The sequence below is a fragment of the Euleptes europaea genome, chromosome 3 (genome assembly GCF_029931775.1).
Source record: "Euleptes europaea isolate rEulEur1 chromosome 3, rEulEur1.hap1, whole genome shotgun sequence".
Classification (NCBI taxonomy): Eukaryota; Metazoa; Chordata; class Lepidosauria; order Squamata; family Sphaerodactylidae; genus Euleptes; species Euleptes europaea.
The window spans coordinates 83,510,408-83,530,552 of record NC_079314.1 but is presented as its reverse complement, the minus strand read 5'-3'; the positions used below and the strand labels follow the sequence as shown (position 1 = coordinate 83,530,552).

The following is a 20,145-nucleotide window of genomic DNA, read 5'->3' as shown; positions in this document are numbered from 1 at the left end:
ATATGCTCTACCACTAAGCCACAGGCACAGAAGAGGGACAGGACAAAATCCACTTACTCTGTAGCAACAGCTGAGCAATACTGACAGCTGGAGAGGGTAGTATTTGTATTAATGGAAAAGAAGTAATGAACGTTTGTTCATGCCTTTCTTTTTGCAACCAGGGGAGAGGTTTAAATAATTTATTGTTTATTAACAGTTTTCCCCCAATAGACTTGGGTGGGTCTACACTAATTGCCTGGGGAGGGGGGTCTACAGAGCTAGCTTCTACCTACTAGAATACAGTGTCTAGTACATGCCCTGCCACATTTCTACATACTTGATATAAAATGACCTGGAACAAATGGGTGCTCCTGTGTAGGGAGATTGCCAAGAAGAACCAGCCGAACTGGCTCCCAAACAGGAGAAGTCGTTTTTATAACATTCCCGAGGGGTAGCAATGTCAGTCTTTTGTAACACTGACAACAGAGTCTTGTGGTACCTTGTCAGGTTTATTATGACATAAGCTCTCGGGGCTACAGTCCACTTCATCATATGCATGAAAGGCTTTTCTCAGTTGGCATGAGTAGACATATGCAGAGAGGAAGAAATGGGAAGAGTAGAGCCAAGTAGAGCATTTCAGGCAGCTGAGGCAATCTCTTCAGTTCTGCATAGAAATGTTACAGATCAACGGCTGCCTTCATATATCATGGGCTTTGGCTCCACTGTTTACTTTTTTCCCATTCTCTGCGTGTGTGATTGTATCTCCCAGATGAAGACGGCAATTCATATGCTGGGTGAAGGAAGCTGTAGTTTGCACAAACCTATGCCTTGATAGATGTTAGTCATTAAGACTCCATAAGATAGTTGACTTTACATCAAGGTATCATTTAATTTATTGTAAGGTATAATCATTATAAATTTATATCCAGGTTTTCTACTTTGACCATTTTTACACCAAAGCCCCAGTGCAATTGTATGAGAAATATGTGTATCATTCCCATATTTTACCCTCATACTCTTTCCCCCATTTTTCACAATTTGACCTCTAATTTATTAAACTTTGGCTCAATTTGACAGCCTGTAAATACATTTCCTTCAGTGATGATTTGTGAAACAATTTCCAAATCAAGAAATGTAAAAGGGAGTGGCAGATGCTATCTCAACATCTGCACAGAATATTTTAAAGGAACAAAGCAACGGTATGAGCCTTACTTCAAACTACGTTTCCAGACTGAGATGTTTCAAGGATAAGTAGGATGTGGTTGGTAAAAATTCAGCATTTCTGCCAAAAAAAAAAAGATGACAAACATATCAACATGTTTGCTTAAAACACGGTTGAATATTTAGCAAAGGATATCTGAATGTTAATTTAAGTAACCATGAGAAAGTGTGCAAACATACCTAGCCTGTATTGATTCAAAACTTTCTCTGATAATTGATTATCCCTGCTAGGGATTTAAGATTACTTTCTGAGAACTTTTTTACCTTACATAAAAATCAGTGATGTTTTCCATACCCAGCAAAGGCATCATTTCCAGCCAGAGCAACCTTATGCTCCCCCCCCTCCCCGTATGTTGACACTGTAAATCTAAATCAGGACTTCCTCCTATTATATTTCAGAGGCGTCTTTCTGGGAAAAGCATATCTAAGTTAAAAAGTAGGAATTCCTTCAGCACCACCCAGTGGAAACATTTGAAAGTTTTTGCAACTGCCTCACACATTCTAAAATGGCTTCAGAAAAAGATCTGCCCCAAAATAGTTTAGATGGAACATTTTTATGTACTAACAGATTTAGCAGAGTAGCAAGGTTTCAAGCTGCACTGAAATCCTGTAGGTAAAGAGCACATCAGTAATTGTTTGCATCATGTTATTAATATTATATATTGATTTTCTATCCTGCCCTCACCCACCAAGGAAGGCCTCAGGGAGGTTTACAGGGTCATATAGCAATCCATAAATCATGTGTCAATTAATAATATAAAATGTAATATATATCTGATCACAATCATAATTCAATAAAAACAGTACAGCAGATAGCATCCGATTAGCACAACTGTCCCTATACTAAAAGATATAAGCAAGGCAGTAGCCACAGTCAATAAAATGCAGGGGACAGAACTGCGATCATACCTGGGTAGCAACAACAGTAGTGAATATGATGAGAAGACCAGCAGTTATGGGAGCAGAAAGACTACTGCAGGAAGAGGTGGAATTACACTTCTAAAATTCCAAGATATATCCTTGAAAAGGGTTCACAGAAAGATTTAAATACTGAAATGCTTACACTGCAAAATATTAATTCATGTTCCACCCCACACAGAGACACACTTTTGAAAGAAAAGAGGGGCATAATGTACCTGAAGGATAAATGCAGGCAACTTAAATATACGCTGCAAATGCGTTGAGCCCCTTTCCACTAGAATAAATGTAATATGATTCTCCAAACTGTTAAGGATTCTCCAAACTGTTATCTTTTAAAGATAAAACATTCAGCTCCTGATGGAAAGATACTTATACGCAGCAATGGGCCATGCAAGCACACTGCTGTGTATGAATGTTTGATGTAGTGTGCACACTAGCCTGTCTGGGGTCAGTTCTATCAGCTTTGAGAGTACCATTGAAGTGTGTGTCTGTGAGTGCCTGTTAGTCACCAGACCATTACCGGTAGTTGTTTGGTGATATTAAAGCTGGCTGTACTAGGCTAGGATCTGGGAAACCCAGGGTCGAATCTCCACTCTCTCATGAAAGCTTGCTGGGCGACCTTGGGCCAGTTACACACTTTCAGCCTAACTACCTAACGACGATAAAATGGAGGGCAGGAGAACAACGTAAGCCGTGTTAGGTCCCCACTGGAGAGAAAGGCAGGGTATAAATGAAGTAAATAAGTAAATAGTCATCAGTTAGGGGACACACACAAAAAATAACCCTACACACTACTCAGAAGTATTAGATTTGTTTCTACTCTGTAGCCATACTTCTATGTTCTCAGGTCACATTCAGCAAGACAACCGACCCATAAAGGCCTGCTTTTGCACACAGATTGTTCTCTCTGAACAGGGGTAACCATCTTCACAGGAAGGAAGTATAGCTAATTCCTGTTCACTGAGGCTTTGAAAATACAACCTGTTCAGATGTTTCAAAGGGCAACTAGTCACTAAAGCACATAAATCTATACCAGTTCCAAAAAAATCTATCAAGGGATGGAAATAAAATTCATGCAGGCTCCTCACATTTCCTGCCCCACTCATGTGGCGAGCATCTGTGCTATACTGGCACTGAGCATGGTTGTGCATTGAACAACTTCCAGGTTCAAAGCCAGCCTGTACTGTATCTTTATTCTTTCCATATGAATCTTTGTTGTATACTTCTTATATCAATGTGGCAGAAAGATAATTATTTTGCTGACTTACATAAAACTTGAGATGGATTCCTTTCTTTCAATGGGGAAAGCATAGATGTGACTAGGATCAAACAGATACTATTATAACTGCTGCATGTATATGACTTCCTACTTGTTCACTAAGTTATATTTATTACAATCCTTACTGACATATCTGCATTTTATCTAGGTTTAGAGAAGCTGCCATTTCTCCCTTCAACTTCCCCCACCCCCTCATCTGAGAAGTAGGAAAATAACCTCCTTTAATGACACTAATAGGCTAAATAATGGACAGGCTTTGACAAGTCTACCTGTGCTATATAGTAAAGGTTGCTGGATTTACTCCTGATTGTCACCAAACATCTCCTTCCCTCCAATTCAAAGCATGAAAACAGGAGTGGTTTCACATAGGCAAGCCTCCCTCTCTCCCAGTAAGAGAGGGCATCTTCCAATGGGTAACACCCAGAGATTGGGCATTTTCTGCAGCGATCCCTTGGGCTCCCTACAAGGATTCATCCGGCTCCTAGTTTTAACTTTCAGGCATCAGGTTAAAAACCTTCGTATTTGCCCAGGCAGTAATTATTTTTGTAAGACATTAATTATTTTTGTAACTTTTGTAATCATTTTTGCAATTTTTTTAATGTGCCTCTTTAAAACTGATTGTACCGTGGTGTTTTGATATTATAAATGTTTGCTTTTGCTTTTTTTGTAATCTGAGCATTTTTGGAAAAGGAAGCAAATACCTTGAATAAATAATAAATAAAACTCACTCAGCCACTAATTCTGCGTCAGTTGTACCTAGGGCTGTTTCCCCACAGCAAGGATAGTACACATTGCTTTCACAACATGCAAAGGCATAAACTTTGGCAACAGAGCTTAGATGAATGGAAGTTGTTTGTGCACTTTCCTAGCTTCCCCCCCCCCTGAATTTTCCCTTCTGTATGCAACTTTGCATTGGCTTTCAGAGGCATGGCCGTCATGGCTGCCACAGTCAATTGCCACCCCTTTTTTCCCTTCACGCATGCGCTAAAATTGTTATATTAAAATTAGCAACAGATGAGGCAATAAATTGTTATGTCACTGCAGCAATAACTGATTATTTTAAAGCCATCCAGGTGTGAGGCAGGAATAAAAATGATGGGAAACTGTCATCTGCGAGGAGATGGCAGTATGAAAATGGCATCAAAGTGGGTGGGACCTTTGGAGGGAAGGAAAATGAACACCATTTCTTCAAGGTGCATGCTAATAAGCTCAGACCACACTACTTCCAAAAAGGTCAGAGTAAAACAGGTTTGGGGGAAAGTATACTGAGGATGGACAAAACCTGGAAACAGGGAATAACAGTATATCATCACATGGAAGCAAAAAAAAAAATTCTCCAGTATGGAAGCTAAGGCAGAGAACATTTTGTGCATGTAAGCAGCTTTGTTCAGTGCTAGGATGCCGACCAAGTTAATGAGACAAGTTTCATGTTCTGAGTTTCAACGATAGAGAAAACTATTACTACAGATTTTCTAGTAATCAGAATTTTCTAGCAATCAACTTTTTTTTTTTTTTGCTACAGAGATGCAGCTTAAATACTTCGTCCCCATGAGAGAGAAAATGGATAGAGGGATAGAGAGATAGAGATTCCAAAAGTGATTTTTTTACAGTGAAAACGTATGATGGTATGTTAAAAAATTCCTATTTTAATTTTACAACAAAAATCAGTAGGTTATAGCTGGTATTCTCTTTTTAAACTGATTTTTTTCAAGAGACAAATTATTTATGTTATGTCTCGGGTCTTTTTATGGGTTGGCCTGGTGTTAAAGAGTAAAAAAGAGAGCCCAACACTGATGTAGCTTTAAGTTCTTAATGTGACTCGTAGCATTTGGATAATTTTGGTACAGATACTGGGGGAGGTATCAGAGGAGTGGTTTGGGTACCGAATGACAGATACAGTATAAATAAAGCTGGCTTGCTGTTTGTTAATTTATATTACCGTAACCTCAACTCAGCATTAATTTATATTAACCTCAACTCAGCACATATTTTTGACTATATTTTTCCAATTCCAGTGTCCTGATTTTTTACAATATATTTGAATATTTATATATATTATTTATATTTTCTCCTAGAACACAGGACTTAATCTTATAGGTAATCTAAGAATATAATCCTTCAAAATCTTAATACATCAAAACAACTATTGCAACAATGCTATTACTACAAATCTCAAACTTAAGGAAAAATACTACACCAGCAAAAAAATCCAAAAAACCCAAAAACTGACAAAAAATAGAAAAGCTGACAATCTGCAGATAAGGTGGTAAGCTGCCTTTCCCTTCTGATTTCCACACAGCAGGTCTTTAAATCAACTGTATAAGTTATATAAGATGACATACTCCCAAATGGGAACTGGTTTGATCTCTTGCTATTTTACCCCTAGATATGAATCATCTGTCTGATATTTTACATATAAATAGTAAAATGCAAAATGTTACAGGTGGAACATTTCCACATGTGCAGGAGCTCCAAGGGTTCCATCAGGGCTTCTGAATGTTCCTTCCCACTATACCTGTACTATACCCTTCAAAAAGTCACTCTAGAAAGTTAGTCCAAAGCAGCACACAGAACTGTAGTCAGAAGAGAAAATTCAGAGAGCACATACAGTCTGCACATACACACAGTTGTTTGGATCCTAATCAAATGGTGCAATTACATACTTGGCTGATTTTTTTTTAAAGCTAACTCTCTTCATCACAAGCGGGTAAAGGCCCAGCTTTTTAAAAGTAATATATTCTAGCATCTAACTTTTCACTCAAGGCCACATTCTTGAGTCTTGTCCAAACATTACAAGTCATCAGAAACTCTCAACTTTTCATGAGATATCCTCCATCTTCAGAAGAACTGAACAGGCATTGGTCCTTGAAACTAACAATTAATAGGTACAAAGTTAGAAATGTGGGGTTTGTCATTCAAGGTAAGGAACACAAATACGCAGGAGTTCAGCATACAATTCTGGATCTAATGAATGGTGAGCCAAATGAGTTCACTCTTAAGCAAGCTCTTGTTCCATTTTCAGAACAGTTCACACAAGAGAAGGGAAGATTTCTGCCTATTGCCTTTGAGCCAAAGCCCCCTGCTTGACACCCAGTGTGTTGTTTAAGGAAACCCAATCTCAGGACAGCTTTTGAGGGAAGGGAGAGAGATCTGTTCAAATTTCATTCATGTTTCACTGGCTCCAATCCAAGTTGTACAAGCAAGTGCAGACAAACAATTCCAATAAAATATTTTAGTGCACATATGCATCAAAGTCTTATGAGGTCACTTCACAAGGCCATTCAGTATATACCAAAGTTTGACATAAGAACTACTCCCATCTGAAATACCTAGGTTAGAAATTAGAAGAAATTCAGTTACACTGTCACAAAATACCACTTTATTTTCTTCATGTCACTGCCCACATTTCTGGACCATTCACAAACTATAATCAACCAGTCATTATCTCTTTTCAGATTGTGCAAGTTGCCCATTCATAAGAGGTGTGAAGGGATGGACAGGACCATTCAGTTGCACTCTGCAGAGCTTGGGAAGATAACAAAGTGAAATAACTCCAGGCTTCCAAACTCCAGACTGGACTGCAAGGCCAGGATGACTTCTGCAGTTTACTGTACGTACATACAAAAAGAAACCTACACTGGCTGAGACCAATTTCCCTGCCCGGCGGTGGGGGGTGGGGAGGCAGGGGTTTTAACCAACCCCTTACTTTGCAGAAAGTTTTACACACTTTTTTGTGTGTCACAGCTGATTCATGGCCACCCTGGAGGCTTTTCAAGGCAAGAGATACATGGCGATGGTTTGCCATTGCCTGCCTCAGTGTCACAACTCTGGTGTTCCATGGAGGTTGCTCATCCAAATACTAACTAGGGCCAACCCTGCTTAGCTTCTGAGATCTGATAAGATCAGGCTAGCCTGGGACTATGCAGGTCAGGACACACCTTATAGGGTACCCTAAACCCCAACACAGAAGTTTCTGGTATGCAGAATCCCTGTTCTCTCCACATCCCAAGATGGAAATTCTGCTATGCAACAAGTAAAGACATTGCAACTTCATTCGGTAAAGACATCACCCTCAGGCCACACTAACTTTCTCTTATATTCCCTGACTCCCGAACTGGGGGGAAGGACAAAAAACTATATCCCACTTTATTTATTTCTACAGCAGGCTTAGAATCTGCCAGAAAGCAACAGGGCTTAGGGCTGCTCCAGAAATACAACTCCTGTACTACCATAAGGACAGCACTGTATTGCACGCCAACAGCAATGTAAACTGGGAGCCAAACAATGATAATCAGGGTACCAATTTCCATGCGCCTTCCTCATTCACATATAAACCCATGATGCTGCTTATGATAATGCTTTAAACTAAAAGTCTCTAATTGCTATGTTCCTTCTGTTCATGGTTCTTTGATGAAACCAGAGAAAATGCACAGCTAATTTTTAACACATGCATGATGAGGCCCAAGTTAGAAGAATACCAGAAAGCAGACCTTGTGGGATCCAATCATAAAGTACCACAGCCATGGGACTACAGGTAAACACACAGTACTCTTTACAAGCAGGAACTATTCTATTCTTTCTATTATTGTTCCATTCACACATTTCCCAAAATCATCAGGGATGAGCAGCTTCTACTCCCAGAGAGCTTCATGTGTATATCCATATTTTACAAATACAATAGAGCTGCTGGATTCAGAGAAAGGGATACAATCCACAAACCATTTAGGGATGTGGTTTTTAAAAAAATATGCAATCCGCCCCCCCCCCCCGCCCCCTGGAAGCTTAAAATTTAACCCAAACAAATACGCAGCTTCCTGGGAGGAATTCCAATTGAATTGACTGAATTTTTCAAAACTGCAGACTTACTAATATACTTCTACTCTCCAAACAGCACTTTATTTAATTGGAAGAGGACACTGCCACACAGCTTCCTGGGAAAGATGTGAATTGTTTGTACATGTGCATATTATCTAGAAGTCTGCATCCAGGCCTCAAATTAAACACAGACCTACATATTCCACAGTAGTAAATTAACAGTGGGATCTTAAGCAGAGTTACATCCTTCTAAGCCTACTGAAGTTAATTGGCCTAGAACAGTGTAATTCTACATAGGATAGCACTGTTAGTTTACTGCAGTGGAATATAAGTAAAAAAGAACTTTTTCCAGAAACAGTAAGAGTTAGGATAGGTTAACAGATGTGTTTATTCTATCAAAGTTAGGCATCCTACTCCACTCAATGAATACTAGCACACATGTGCGGGAATTATTTCTGCAGAACACATAGCTGTTGTCCAGAGATGTGTTATTACTACCATATTACAAGAAGTGTCTAGAAATTACCCCCAGCTTGCATTTGCCCTGGTGTGTATAAAAGCACTGTGTGAGACTTCCTATGCATGTACATCTGTACACATGGTGCAAAATAAAATGCTTTTAGCAAACCATAGCTAAAAACAGCAACAACTTTATACTTGGTACACAAGTGCACGTCCACTCTAGTGGGCACTGAATTGACTTCTGATATACAAATACTAGAGTATCATACTCTCACCACAACATTTAGGAGAAACATATCAGAAGTCTATTTTGCACATGCACTAGTATGCAGTACAAAACCACTGGCTGAAGCTTTAAAAAAAATCCTATAAAAATGTAAAGTATTATATTTCATAAATATCTCTGTTTACATCTCTTCCTTAGCATGGCCTCCTTTCTTACCTCAGCACAGCGGCTCACAGGGTCAAGTAAACAGCCAATAAGAATGTAAGAAGAGCCCCGCTGGATCAGAACGCCGGTCCATCTAATCCAGCATCCTATTTCACACAGTGGCCAATCTGCAGCCCATGAGGGACACCAACACAGCATAGGAGCCAAAGCCTGCCTGATGCGGACACCTCGCACTGTTTTTTTGTTAGTCGCCATGGCTAGTAGCCAGTGATGGACCTATCCTCCATGAATTCCCCCTTAAAGCCATCTATACTTGTTGCCTTCGCAAAATCCACTGGCAGTGAATTCAGCAATTTAATTTTTTTCATTGAGCAAAGAACTTTTTCCTTTCTTCTGTCCTGATTCTGAATGTATCACACATCAACTTCACTGGGTGCTCCCAAGTTCTACTATTATGGGAGGGGAAAGGACTCTCCCTACCCACTTTCTCTGCCCTATGCATAGTTTTATAAACTTCTATAGTGTTCCCCTTTAGTCAACTTTTTTCTAAACTGAGAAGTCCCAGACTCCTTAGCCAACCCATGAATCACTTTGGTTGCTCCAAATATATAATGTTCACACAAAACTAACTGAATTTTCATTAGCAAAATCAAATAAACGAAGTCAATGTACAAGGGCTGCGCTGGTTTTCTTCTCCATCAGTTTCTTTAGGGTTCTAATGTCTAACTTGAAATACTTGCCAAAAATGCTTCAGCGTAAAGGGAAATTTGTAGCTTTCTGCTTTTTTTCCAGTCCCTTTGAGGGTCTTCTATTTCCCTTTTTGTTTCTTCTCAGCGGGATACTGAGGGCCAAAGTACCCATTCGTGTTTCTGAAGACTTGGGTCCAGGTTCCCTGGGTTCCATGTTGGGCAGCATAAATAGGCAAATAATCTTGCACAAGATAACAGCTTGGGGGGTGGGCAGAAGCCCTTCCTCCTTTCTGCTGCAGCATTCCATTCCGAGCTTGTTTGATTTTTCCTTTATTTTAAAAAAGCCATTCCCTGCAGCTGCTGTGTGGCTGTGGGGAACCCAAACCCAATTCTTTAAAAACACAAATGTGTAGTTTGGCTCTGAAACATCTTGCATCCACCTGGAGGATGCTGAGTATCAGGCTGTGTATCAGCAATAATTACGACCAAAATACATATGTGTATTAGTCACACATACAGTGTAACAACTGGACATCAAAATATTTCTTTGTTCCATTCAATTCAGGAGCACTTCTCCCAGAAGCCTGAAGCCCCTCCTCCCCTCGCAGCACTCCTGAGTCAAACAGAGCAATGGAACACTTTGAAAGTCAGTTCCCCCCCCCCCATCCTATGGGAGACTACAAGTCAGGTCGGACATCCCTGACCCAATTTGTGTCTCATGTATCATGTATTTTGGCCCTTAGTGTCTCCCTGGAATAGGATACCTACTGCAGAATCATGTAAGTCCACCTTCAGTATACAGCAGTTCTACTTCATTTAAGTAAACCAATGGAACAGTTTTATGTTTCTGATATAGGGTTGCCAGGTCTGGGTTGGGAAATACCTGGAGATTTGGGGGGGGGGAGTCTGAGGAGGGAGTGGTTTGGAGAGGGGAGGGACTTCAATGCCACAGAGTCCAATTGCCAAAGCGGCCATTTTCTCCAGGGGAACTGATTTCTATCACCTAGAGATCAGTTGTAACAAGAGATCTCCAGCCACCACCTGGAGGTTGGAAACCCTACTCTGATAACTGGTCTACTAATCTGGATTTCTTGATGTGATGGATATATTCACACTGTCTCTTCTCCTAGACAAATCATAGCACTCTAGCATTATCAACAAATGCTAAGCACTTGAACATGTTATGTGAGAATGTCCAAACGTAGCCCTGTATGTCCAAATGTAGCCCTGTTTCCAAGAAAGGCCCTCTACAAACCAAAATGTATAAATTTTAGCTACTTTCTTCCTTGAGGGTTTTATTTTGATGCTTATTGAGCCTGACTTCCTGTTCCTGCATCTTGATATTCTGGTCTAAATCATGACTAATTCTTAAGTCATACATAATTCAATAAAATTCTTAAGAACAGATACATTCTTGTCTTTCAAGAGCTCTCAAAAAGTCTCCAGAATACTAGCTGATTCATTAAGCAAGCAGCTTCAAATCAAACAAACATGTATAATCACTTAGGTCTATATGATACCACCGTTGTGTAAAATATCAAAAGAGCAAGCCACAGAAATCTTTCTAACAAACCAAGAGTTGGCACAGAAAAGCATGCTTTTTAAAGCAAACATGCCACTGTGGCCTGTTGTAACTGGGCGTAGTTACAAATGGCACCAAAGTGTCCAAGGCTAACATATAACTTACTGGAAGCCATGAAATGGCCTTACTTAACATGGTGAGAAAAAATGAATCCCTGCCCACTATTCAGTACCACCACACGAGTCAGTATTTATGGAGGTGAAAGGCGTAAATATACATGCTAATTTTGACACAACTCAGTTAAAATTTATCCTAGATTAGTCCCACCACAAACTAACCTACTGAGCATCCAATGAAAACACAGCAAATGAAAGTATGAAAATATCTACTGGCCCTCACTTATCCATTTTTATGGTATCAAATCATGAAACAATTTTACTACAGGCTGATACTGGGCCTTGATTTCACAGCTCCAAATGAACTCGTATTTAATCTTGAAAGGATTTAAACTTCCACCAGACATTTCTATAATTGTTTTGCTGGAAGTTATAGTCTTCATTAAAGAAGACTTCATTAAACTTCCTAAACCACAAATCCACAATTAAAGGTTTTGTTGCGGGGAACCATTAAGAACATAAAAACAGAACTGGTAGATTGAAGCATATTGTACAACAATGTTTCCAATATGAATTCTGGATAGCTCATAAGCAGCGCATAATGGAAATAAAGAGCCATGTTCTTACATACGATACCAGATGGCAGCTGCACATGTTTATAGCCACGAACAAAACATGGGGGAGCTTTCAAATGCAAGGTGGTGCTCCAGAGGTTTTTACGAACACATAGTACAATCTTAAGTAGAATTACACTTTTTATTTCAATGGATTTAGAAGGGTGTGACTCTATTTAGGATTGCACTGAGTATCCTTGTAATGAACATGCCACTCCCCAAACCAGGAAGACTTTGAAGACTGCTCCCAATGCAGTACAACGAGTTGTCCTCAGAAGAGGAAGCTGGGGAAGCGCTGGCATGCGCACAAAACATCTTGAGTTTGCAAATGGGGCTCTTGGCTTCCAGCAGCCAAATTCATAGTCTACAGTTTCAGGGGGGAAAGTAAAAGTCAATTTCCATCTCTGATTTCTAAGATATATTTAGCATAGTTATAACAAACATGGATCAATGAACTTCTTGTTCAGGCAACTGAAACTACTGTAGCATATTTTTTTTGTTACTTTTGCTACAAATACCATACTTCATAAACAATTGTACAACAGGCTTCTTCACATTTGCTAATCAGAATACAAATGTACACTACCAGACTACAAGCCCAACACTTGTAATATAATGAACCAGGCATATACCTTTTACAATGGGTACAGTATTTTGGGTGTGGAGGCAAGAAGGAAAATGGAACATAAGATGAAATATATAAAACTCCTTAACTTAAAACCTAGTTATTTACCTGGAAATAATAATGATTTCCTAGTTAGAAATTATGTGTGCCAGATCTGAACCTTTTAAAAAGTATGTGGATGGTGTCTGTGGGGTAGTTTGAAAACAGCAGCCATTTACTTATGTTTCTCCTGAAAAGAAACTAGTGTCTTTTATATAACCTATATTTGAAACCTGATCCTAAGAATATATTCTTGGAAGTGACTTCCACTGAAATCAGTGGGATTTATTCCCAATTAAGTGTGCATTAAAATCCAGCCTTAAATATTTAATGTATGAAAGGCTCCAAGGCTCACAGTACCCCAGAAGTCATGAGTTTCAATCAAGAAATTCAAATGCCAAATTTGTGTAGAATAGCTATAACTACACAGTTGGAGAGAAGCAGGCATTCTGCATATGATCAGATGCACTGTCCTATCCAGACAGTAAAGGTATACAGAAAACTGTTTTATTAATTGTAATAATTAGAAACAATACTGTGTATCTCATTATTACAATTATTAACTCATTATTACTTCTTCTGATTCTCTCAAGTTTTATCTGATGTCAAAACAAACTGTATTTAAAAAGTATGCAAAGTAATTCTCAGGGTTTTTTTAGTGAGGTTTTTGTTATTTCACTACCAACCGACACCAACAGTATGGGAACAGCCTCGGTGATAATTTGGGAAGCTATAACTGGGGCTTTGCCTATTCTGAAATTCTATGCAAGCATTGGGGGGGGGGGCAGAAATCACTGGCTTTAAAATTCAGCATTATGAGAACCTCAGCTCTCACTTTAAAGTCTAACCTTTGTAGCTGCAGAGAGGTTTTAAAATGTGTATAGTGAAATTTCCAAAGCCAGGGAAAGGTTCAATAGGCTTTTCAGTGGTTGAGGGTTCACCACTGAACTACACAGCTTGTTTGCCTATTCCAACAGAATTATGCTATGTAAATAGATGTAAATATACTTGATTTGCATAATGCAAGTAGGAAGATTCGACACAAAATTATGGTTTTGGGGTTGTTGTTTTTGGTAAAACAGAGTATAAATCTCCCTGATTATAACCTAGAGAGGCCAGCTTCCAGGTGGGGCTTGGATATCCACTGGAATCATCTCCCGATAACAGAGCACAGTTCCTCTGGAGAAAATGGCTGCTTTGGAGGGTGGACTCTATGGCATTGTACCCACTGAGGTCTCTGTTCTCCCCAGGCTCCATCCCCAAATCTCCAGGCATTTCCAAACCTGGATCTGGCAACCCTACCCCCCAATCCCCTGCGGGTTGGCCAGGGGGAACCTGGAAATGCTATTATAATCCCATCTATTTGTACTAGACAAATTACCTGTGTTGAAAATCAGAGGCATGGTATGAATATTGCCACTTACCAGAGTTTAGGCACTGATAAAAGATGATGTATCTTCAGTGATTACGAAGGCAAAGAAACACTAATCGGTGCAAGGGAATTATATTATATTATAATACATTCTCTAACCCCTATGCGTTTCGCACATGCTTCTTCAGGGGGGTCTTTTTTTCCCCTTCAGAGTCCCATGCAAGCAATCAAGCAATTCCTTCATTGCTCGCATGCAACTCTGAAGTAGAAAAAGCTCCCCCTGAAGAAGCATGTGCGAAATGCATAGGGGTTAGAGAATTTATTAATATATAATTCCCTTGCACCAATTAGTGGTGGTGGTTTTTGCCTGTGTTTCGTTTTGGTGCGGCCCCCTCTTTTTCTTCAGTGATTAAAAATCTCCCTGTCCTCAAAAGAGCACAAATCCATTTGTGAACAGGACTCTTCTGCTCTCTTGCATCTATCTCTGCTTACTGAAGACTGAGGGCTGATTCACATGTTGTAAGTCCTCGTGGCCACTATGAAGACTTTCAGCAGACATGTTCCAGGAGTTGCCCAAAGGGAACAATTTCCAGGTGTGTGCAAGCTTGATTCAGGTAAAGAAAAGAGGGGTGTGCCTTTCCCCTGCACCATTTTCCCAACCTGAAAGAGAACAGGGAGCTACTACTTGCCCCACTAGGGAAACCTTATATAGACCATCAGTACATACAAGTGTTCTCAATGGTGCAAACAGCAGCACCACAAAAGCCCTTCTAGGCTGAGAAAACAGTGCAGGGGGGGGGGCTGAAGCTCCTTTCCCTGAACACCCCTATTCTGCTCCGAATCAGGTCCACAGTCTCCTGACAATGAGGATCCCAGTGGAGAAAATGCAGCACGTGTCCAATCACCGGTCCTTGTGGTTACCATGAGAAGTATGTAATATGAATTAGTTTGTAACGTAACTAGTTTGTAATGTAAACTTGCTCAGAAAGAGTTAGTCCCACCCTCTCAGTTTCAAGTAACCAGAAAATCCTTTCTTATTTCTGAGTAATGAGGTGCTTTTTCAAAACCTGTTAGGTATTACAATGTTCCCTTAGTTTTATGGTATACAAACACTTCTGTTCAAAGTATGTTACAGGCCTGCACAGCTAGAAGCACAAAAATGGCCAGAGAAACCCCTGAAACCAGGCAATCCTCATCAGGAGGGAAAAGTAAAAGCAAGGTGAAACACAACTATATAGGCCCACACATGGTAAAGCTGCATTTATATAACCATGATGTTTCCAAACATTTCATATTGTATTAGTGATGTCTGTGGCATAAGCACAACTTCCAGAGTTGCTTATACTGATTGTTGTAGGCAGCGGAGATCAACCATAGGCTAAATAAAATTCAAGTAAATCAGTTCATATATCCTGATCTACTGAGAGCACAAACAGCAGTGACTCGAAAAGCTCCCTGTATGTATCCAAACTTTGGATTGTAATCATAATGTAGACAAGTGTTCAAATTCCAAGGACTAACTACGGGTGTCTCAGACAAACTCAGCACTGACATGAACAAGCCTTACAGCCCCAAACTGGAATTTCCTAATAAAGCTCATGCTTTCCCGATCTCTGGAAGATCACAACTAGATGGTGTGCGCATTAGCATACATACAAACAGGAGCAGAGGCACTGCAGAAGTACGTTCACAGTGTTCTGCCTGTTGTAAAATATTCTCTCCAGGACAGAGTTTAGGGGAAATCAGTTCTGCCAGTTTGTAGAGAATCCAGTTATAAACAGATCACTGTTTTCATAAACATAGAGCACCAAATGAATTTTAATGCCTAACTGTACAAGTGGCACTCTGAAACAATTATTAAGAAAGAGACAATCTGTTGGCATATGGGAGGGGGAAAACCAGAGATTACATCAGTGTTGGAATCAGGAGCCAATGTACCTGCTGTGTGCATGTGCAATGAGGTTTGGAAAAGCAAGGTTCACACACTGGAGAAAAACCAGAGCCAACTCTTGTTTGAGGTGCGCATTCTTATATTTCCCTGAGAAGGAATCAACCATTTTAATACCTAAATTCCACAATACCAGTACAGAACAGGAGTACCTTTGTTTGGAAAAGGTAGTAGAGAGGAAATGAAAGCAAAAATCTCAGCAATAAATTACAATCTGCTTCATGCAACTCTTTCTAGATTCTTAATTCAAATAAAAAAGACACATCACTGACAAATTATGACACTGACATATCAGTTTGATTTGGCTATATAAATTTTATTTGGTCAGTGAAGATTCAACATTTTACATATGGCCTACAGACTGTCTTGGGCAGGATGCTCCGATGTTTTGGGATCTCTAGTGTAAAAAGTCCCAGTTCCATTCTACCACTAACTAACCTTTGGTGACCAGCAGCATCTCAGCAGGACCTCTTCAGCAAACCTAAGCAGACAGGGCACTCCTTAATGCTTAAGATACAAAGGACTTGTCTAAAACAGCCATTTTAATTACTCCTCAAAGTAGACTAAAGCCTAGTACAGCTACTGAGGGAGCCAATTAATTACAGTCATAACTTCCCATTACTGAATGATGGACAGCCTTATTCTTCAAAAGCTTTAGTTTCTAAAAATGTCTTCACAGACAGCCCTGTATACAACATATTACAGCAGTCAATCTGTGAGGTCACAAAGGCACTGATGAAAGTTTCTCTCAATAAAGAGTGGTGCAGTCAGTACAGCAAGTGTATTGGGGGGGGAGTGCTTCTAGCCCCTCTAACCACCTGGAACTCATGGAGAAAGGACTATTGCTAGACACCCCCACTGGAGAATTGGGGCAGGCAACAACTTTACAGTAAAAGTTCAACCTACCAGTACATATCAAAATACACACACACAGAGTGTGATATAGCCCAGAGTGTGTCCAAACAGGTCCTATTCCTAGACAGAGTTTTTGTGCAATGATACAACTCCAGGTAGAAAAGTTTCCAGATGTATGGTTGCCTTCAGTGCAACAGATTTTTTTTGCCACCAAGTCACAGCTGACTTATGGCAACCCCATGGGGTTTTCAAGGCAAGAGACGTCCAGAGGTGGTTTGCCATTTCCTGCCTCCACACCACACCCCTGGTATTCCTAGGTGGTCCCCCTTCCAAATACTGACCAGGCTGACCCTACTTAGCTTCTGAGGTCTGACCAGAATCAGGCTAGACTGGACTATCCTTCTAAATCCATTGACTTCCATGGATTTAGAAAGGTGTAACTCTGCTCAGTATTGAACTGCTTGCCATCTTAAAGGTCGATGCTGATGCCTGGGAATTTCCAATATGTACTCAGTCCTGAATCAGACAGGAAAAATTCTCCAATAAACATTCTTTAGAAACTGCAGACAAGTATCAAAATAAGTTTAAATGTAAATGAGATTATTATTAGCTTATGTTACAATTTAAAATAATTATATAAAACTCCACACATTTGTTACAAATGGACAATTTGGACAAATGCTATTATGTGTATTTGTTTCTGGTAAGCATTTGTAATTATATTAAACAGAGGGAAGGAAGAATGAGATACAGAACCATCCTTGAGGTCTATCCATCCATCCTTGAGTTCTTTCATCATTTCACAGTTATTTTCTCAAGAGGAAGTGTGAAATTCTCCACTATGTGTACCTCAAAGTTTTAAAACCAACAGAGTTTACAAAAGCAAAGATGAGTCATTATGTTAAGAAAATTAAAGTGAAACCTTTGTGCTCTTTAGTTGTCATTAGAAGTCACTCAAGACGCATGACCAGAAAGATGCTGCTTTAAATTAACTTGGTCCCACCCCTCCACCAAATAAAGATGTAGTTTGTCTTGCTAGCAACAGTAGTGGTAGAAAAGCTGAGAGGGCTTCACAAAACCCTCCTGTGTTAGGGAACGGAAACTCCTAATGAGATTAGTTGGTGTGTGCAGACATTACTTAGCCATGACTAAATGGGCTCTCTTCCTGAAGCCAATGGAAAATTCAAGGAACTTTTTCCTTCTGAAGCATCGGAGTCCCTCTAACCTTCAGCAAAGTCAGATCCAAAAACAACTCTCCCGTTTTGTTTTTCCTTCTTCTCTGCTCTCTTTCTGAGCTCAGGGCGTAAAGTATGGAAATGGTCTGGGGAGGAGGAGGGGGAGGCGGTGAAGGTAAAGGGTGAGAGTGAGGGGGAACTCTCCCCCCCCTCCGAAGACTACAAAGGAAACTGTAAAAGAGCAAATACATAAACCTGAGAAGGAGAAAACCACAGAGTTTCTTTGTGAGCTGCAGTGACTCATTTTCAAGATGTTGTCTGCTGCCAGTTTCAAACCGGAAGCGCATGGCAATTAGTCTTGCTGTTTCCAGACAAGCCAGAAACTCTCCCAACGCTGTCTCCCCCCCCCTCCTCCGAAGCCCCCCTTGGCCGTTCGTATAGCCCCTAACCACCATTGGCACGGCTCCTCAGCAAACTCCCCGCGCTCCTCTCCGTTTCAATCGGGAGCCCTCGCCCTCTTCCCCCCCCCACCCCACCCCACCCCACCTGCAGACCGCCACATTCATTGTTGCAATAAAAGGACCCATGTGGCTGTCTGCGAGGGGGGGGCGCTCCCCCCCCCAGGCCAGGGGCGCACGCGGAGGCGCGCGCATCCATGCAGCAAAGACGGGATAGTTTATGGCGACGTCGCTCGCTCTGTCTGAAGGGGTTTCTTCTCTCTCTTTCTCTCTCTCGTCCCCCCCAAGCCTGTCACAGGCTGCCCCGCTTCACAAAGGCCCCGATCCCAGCGCGCTTCCCCAACGCCAGGCGCCTCTCCACGCAGGACTCGGACCCCCGCCTAGCCCCCAGCGCGGAATACCCCAGACCCCCCTGGTGGGACGCCCCACGCTCGCATTGTCTCCCCGCACCCCCGCTCCCCCACCGCCGGGGGACCCCGCCTCGACTTCCCCTTCTGATCAAAGGCAGGTGGAGAGCCCCCTCCTTCCATAGGAGCCGGCGGCTGCTGCCCGCGTCCCCCCCACCAAACCCCATCCAGCCGGGGCCAACATCTGGCCCAGCCCGGCGCTCCAGGAGAGGCAGGGGCCCTTCTCCTCCCCCCCCCGTCAACCTCTGGCGCCCCCGCGGCCAGATGGCACTCACGTCCCGCGGCCAGCAGCCCCGGCGGGGTTCCCGCTGCCGCTCCGTCCGCGCGCCCGACGCCCCGCTCCCCCGACGCCTCCCGGCAGCCAGGCAGGGCACCCCTCCTCCGCATCCCTCCCGCCCAGGGTCAAGCCAGGGGACGGACGGCAGGGCCGTTGGCAGCGGCCAGCCGTCCAGCACCGGGCACTTTCTGTCCCCGCTCTCCCCAGCTCCCACCTGTCTACCCCCCCGACCCCCTTTTCCAGTCTCCCAACTCCCACTCGGTCCAACTTTAGAGCTACGTACCCAGAGTCTGGTGGGCTTTTCCAACCTCTCCGTGCAGGTTTAAAGGGGACTGCGTAAAACCCCCCGGTTTCCCATGCTGACAGTCCTCTAAAGCGCTCTGTTGCTCTTGTAATGAGATCCTGGTTTTTCTCTCTCTCTCCCCCCCCCCTTTACTTCTTTCTTTCTCTCTCTCTTCCCCCCCCCCTTGGTTGGTGTGTGAGTGTGTGTGTGCGCGAAAGAGCGAGAGAGAGCAGGAAGTTGGAGCAGTCAGACAGAGAGCCGGCTCACTTCCTTTCCTGCATTATTCCCCAGGCGGTTTGCAGTCTGTGTAAACAGGCTTTTCCTCCCTTCTCCCCTCTCTCTGGCCACTGGTGTGCAGCATTGCTGTAATATAAGACACGCACACATAGTAAAATGGTAACGGTAACTTCGCTCGCGCGCGCACCCCACGGAACTCCAGCAGCTCCTGCTGACCTCCACCTCTTCCTGTTCTGCACCCCCGGGGAGGAGCTTCACATAAGAGCAACAAACTTGGCGCAGCAGCAGCAGCAGCAGCTACTTAAAGAATTAGGTGGCCCTGCAAAAAAATGCCCCCCCCCCCGGAATAATTTCACAGTTCTGGTTGACTTGAACAAAAAAAGGCGTGGAGGGTCTGCCCGTACGCCTATCTGCTTGTCAGATCTGTTTAAAATAATTCTATAATAATAGTCTAAACCCA

At 41.9% G+C, this 20,145-nt stretch overlaps 1 protein-coding gene across 1 annotated transcript in view; it reads right to left on the bottom strand.

Annotated features, from left to right (window-relative positions):
- ELK3 (ETS transcription factor ELK3) overlaps nt 1-19,573 on the bottom strand; it is a 42,807-nt gene extending 23,234 nt beyond the window's left edge. Inside the window, exon 1 of the mRNA XM_056846274.1 lies at nt 19,449-19,573. The gene's annotated coding sequence lies outside the window, so the exon portion shown is untranslated. The remainder of the gene's footprint in view (nt 1-19,448) is intronic.
- Between the last annotated feature and the right edge of the window lie 572 nt (nt 19,574-20,145).